Here is a 5,192-nt window from a genome sequence, read left to right as displayed (position 1 = left end):
CATTAGCATGCACAGGCAGGTTGTGTACTGTTCTTAATATTAAAACCCTGTTTATAAGCACTGCAAGAAAAAAATAAATTTAAAATGTTTCAAACAAATGTTGTAGTATATATATTTTTAATCTGGATCCAAAATAAAGTTTACATTATCATAACTAGAAAATGTATGTTAAAAATGTTGAACTTAAGTTGAAACAGCAAATATTGTAAAGTTACATGAACTTAAAACAGTTCAGCACTAGGCAAGATTTAAATTAGTGAGCTGAAATTACTTGTACTTTTAAGTTGATTTAACTTAAAAATTTAAGGCAGCCACAAAACTTAAGTTTTTAAGTTGAAAGGGGTGAAATTTTTTTACAGTGTATTTATACTCACATTTTCACATTGGAAAATAAGATTGAAAAGTTTGGGGTTGATTTTTAATGATTTTGAAAGAAGTCTCTTCTGCTCACCAAAGCTGCATTTATTTGATCAAAAATACAGTAAAATTGTGAAATATTATTACAATTTAAAATAAGTGTTTTCTATTTGAAGATATTGTAAAATGTAATTGATTGCTGTGATCAAAGCTGAATTTTCAGCATCATTACTCCAGACTTCAGTGTCAACATGATCCTTCAGAAATCATTCTAATATGCTGCTTAAGAAACATTTATTATTATTTTCAGTGGTGAAAACAGTTATGCTGCTTCATATTTTTGTGGAAACATGAATTTTCAGGATTCTTTGATCAACAGAAAGTTGAAAAGAACAGCATTTATTTTAAATAGAAATCATTTGTAACATTATAAATGTCTTTACTGTCACTTTTGATCAGTTTAATACATCCTTGCTAAATAAAATATTCATTTCATCAAAACAAATTACTGATCCCAGATGGCAGTGTATATATATATATATATAAGTGTTCATTTTGGACCTTGCATGCAAGAATAAATGTTACCAAACAGGCATCAACACACACATATATACACACAAAAACTTGCATGATGCATTGAAATGAAACACTTCTATCTGAGTGAGTGAAAGTGTGTAGTGAAATCCTCTTCTCATTGATGGGCTCAAAGTGAAATGTTATATGATGGACACACTCCTGGCAGAGACACACATCCGCTCAGACGTTAAGAAAGAGAGAGTAACGATAGATGCCAGAGGATCGAGTGAGAGAGAGGTCAAGGGGACGAGAGACATGTGGTCTGCTATGAGCAGAATGCTGTGAGATATTTTGGAGGACACTGAGCACAGGAGTTCGTCTCAAGGACACTGTCTAAACGGTGACCGGCTTCAAACCTTCAACAAGAGCACAGACAGAGATGGCTTACGACAAATGTTCTACAACGTCCACAAGACGCTGGCAGGAGCACAGAACACGCGCTCGGTAAGTCACTGAAAGCCCCGCGAGTGTTTAAGGAGTCTGTTTTTGGAAAGTGAGAGGACCAAACCCAGGGTGAGGTCTGGACAGCAGTTGTCGGAGACTTAGAGAAAATGATACAGCGAACAGCTGAGAAACAAACCTTCACCAACACACACACACACACTGGCAAGAGACAAACATACCAGAAGAGAAGAGCAGCAACAAGATAAGAATAAACAAAATAAGAACTACATCCAAAAAAAAAAAAATACAGATGAGATCGCGATTAATCGTTTGACAGCACTAATATATATATATATATATACTGTATATGCTGTTTTTGAACTTTCTATTCATCAAAGAATTCTAGTGACAATATTTTACAAATATTAAAAATATTACTTGCACAGCTGTTTTCATCATTGATAAAAATAAGAAAATGCTGAAAATGCAGCTTTGCATCACAGGAATAAATCACATTTTAAATTATATTAAAATTGAAAACTTCTTTTAAATTGTAATAATATTTCTCAATATTACTGTTTTTACTATATTTTTGATCTAATAAATGCAGCCTTGGTGAGCAGGAGACCATGTTTTCCAAAGAATGAATGAATGAATTCACTTCTTCATGAGAAGAGACTTGGAAAATGTAGCATTGCATCACTTGCTCACCAATGGATGCTCTGCAGTGAATGGGTGCCATCAGAATGAGAGTCTAAACAGCTGATATAAACATCACAATAATCCACAAGTAATCTACACCACTCCAGTCCACCAGTTAACATCTTGTGAGGTGACAAATTACGTGTTTGCATGAAACAATCCATATATATGTATATATTTATATAAGAGCAGTATATATATCCTTTCTTTATCAATTCTGTTGAACATAATTCTGTAATCAAGTTGAGTAAAATTCAATTCTCAATGTACATGCAATAATTTTCCTCCTTAATTTTCCTAGTTTTCCAAATCGCCAGCTTTGCTGCACCCAAAACATATTTCAACAGTCAAAATGTCATCTTTCTTGAAACTCTACTTATAAAAGTATATTGAGAGACAAGAGAAGACCAGACTAGACCTGAAAAGATGTGAATCTTTTGACACCGAAATGAGAAACAGATCTGTGAGATGCTGTTCTTGGCGTTTCGGTAGAGATAAGCAGTAGTGCTGAAGCTACTGAAATATGAGATCTTTAGACACACAAACACACAAATACTCATAAATACACACATTCTCTTGTCTGAGGAGATTATCAGATGATTTACTTGATAAACACACATGCGCACGCACTTAAAATAACATCTCGAAAATGTGTCTGTATTTTTCATGTTTGTCTTTACTTTAATGTGACTTTAAAAAGAACAAAGTTTGCCCAAAAAATGAAAAATTGCTGAGCATTTACTCACCCTCAGGCCATGCAAGATGTAGATGAGTTTGTTTCTTCGTCAGATTTGGAGAAATGTAGCATTGCATCACTTGCTCACCAAAGGATCCTCTGCAGTGAATGGGTGCCGTCAGAATGAGAGTCCAAACAGCTGATAAAAACATCACAATAATCCACAAGAAACAAATCCATCAAGACCTTTTAACTTCAAACAGTTAAAATATGAGCTAAAATATGAGTCCTCTGTGGATTATTGCTTTCTCCATTTATTGAAAAGTCATCTTGTCTGAATCAGGAGAGAAATATGCACAGATCAATCAAGCCAAGTTTACAAGCCAAAACAGTTCTAAAGAAATATGTGGGTGGATTTTGATGTGAGAAGGAAGAAGCTTTTCACTGGAAGAAGCGTTATTATGGATTATGACAACCTTAAAATGTCTTAATGATGGATTTTTTCTTACAAACACACAGCTTTTTTCTTCACAAGACATTAACTGGTGGACTGGAGTGGTGTGGATGACTTGTGGATTATTGTGATGTTTTTATCAGCTGTTTGGACTCTCATTCTGACGGCACCCATTCACTGCAAAGCATCCATTGATGAGCATGTGATGCTGTAATGCTACATTTCTCCAAATCTTTTCCCATGAAGTAACAATTCTCAATAATTGCCCATTTTTGGGTGAACTACTCCTTTAAGGCCTTAAAAGAAAGTTAAAATGATAACTGAGGTCATGCATCATTCTACTCTTCATTATAACATTGAGGACTATAAACACATGTAGGAGTTTACAGTGGTTCAGATCTCTGTTCTGTCTGTTCTATGTGAATTGGGCTCGTTTCCTGCCATGAAGCTCGAAGCGTCTCCTTTCTCACCAGCACACATTGTGTGTGTGTGTGTGTGTGTGTGTGTGTGTGGAAAGACCTGCAGCCTCTCCTGAATCCTGATGTTCTGTCTCTGAATGTGTGTTTACACACACACACACGCTATAGGGTAAAGAGTACAGGCATGCTCAGCTCAGATTTGAGATTTCTCCAACGGGTTGTGTCTGTCATCAGCTTTAGAAATGCAAATAAAGCTTTATTATTCAAACTCTGGCAGGGGAGTGAGGGAGGGACGGCATGCGACGACTTGTTCGCAGTGTGTATGTGTGAGATTCGTCAGGTGATTACAGTACTTCACTCATTCAGGACCTTGTAGGTGACAGACGCGTTTAAACTCTGCTCTTTGATCATGACGGGCCTCTGTGCAAGTTAACCTGACTAGAAGAGCTGACTAGTCAACTGGACTTGTTTTTCTTTTGCTAGGTTGCGTTTGATGAGATGCAAACCATCGGAAGTCGGACAAATTGACTAAAATAAGCTGATCTGAATAACTTGCAGTCTGCACTGACAACAAGTTAACTGTTAAACTGCATTGCATTCATTATTTTAAATCAGTATTTTGACCCAAGCAACTGATTTTCTTGTTTGTTTTTTTTTGGAGAGAAGTCTCTTTTTCTCAAATAATACAATTATTTAAACTTAAATACTTACTAACTATTTATTTATTGTTTGTTTGTTTGTTTGTATTCTGCTGTTATGTAAGAAAAAAATAATTAGAAAAGCAAAAAAGCTACTGATAATGTTCTGATAAGTAGTTTTAACAAAAAACAAATAAAAACAAAACAATAAAAATGTGAACAATGCAGTGTGCAATATAAAATATAAGGAACATTCCTGTGAAAAATCATTACAGGAAATTCCTTCATATTAACACATTCTGAGTATTTATTTATTTATTTACTTATTGTATTCTGCTTTTAAGAAAAGCACACAAAAAAAGCACTGATAATGTGAACAATGAAATGTGTAATTTCAAATATAAGGAAAATACCTTTGAAAATCGTAACAGGAAATTCCTTCATATTAATGCAATCTTTTTTTATTTATTCATTCATTCTTTCTTTTGAGCATGTAAACCTTTAATGCACAAAACCCTCATGCATACAAAACCAAACCCTCTCTCCCTGTGAAAATTGTATGTGTGTGTTCAAATGGGAAGGAAGGGAGTTTGAGGAACAGAGGAAAAAGGAAGTGTTCTCAAATCAAATTAGGCTGAGTGTATGTGACTTCTTAAACCTTAAACTTTCTGCAATCACTTGCAGATTTGCATTTAATAATCATAATGAAACCTCAGTGGCACGACGAGATGTTATTTGTCTCTTGAGCTCATCAACTGATTTCTAACATTCGTCAGTTACAGACTCTGTTTCACCCTCTCATTCAACTCTTTTATTTTTTTATGCCCTGCGGTTGCAGATTCCACAATGAGACGGTTCCCACGGGCCGACACACACAGACATGCACACATTTCGTGCGTGCTGTCAAACGTGATGTGTCATTACTATAATTCCTGCGATGAAACCACACATACACTTTCATGCCAAAAAAGGGGGGGGGGGGTACA

Source organism: Sinocyclocheilus anshuiensis, unplaced genomic scaffold (genome assembly GCF_001515605.1).
Source record: "Sinocyclocheilus anshuiensis isolate Anshui unplaced genomic scaffold, SAMN03320099.WGS_v1.1 scaffold1425, whole genome shotgun sequence".
NCBI classification, from domain to species: domain Eukaryota; kingdom Metazoa; phylum Chordata; class Actinopteri; order Cypriniformes; family Cyprinidae; genus Sinocyclocheilus; species Sinocyclocheilus anshuiensis.
This window is presented reverse-complemented; position numbering follows the sequence as displayed.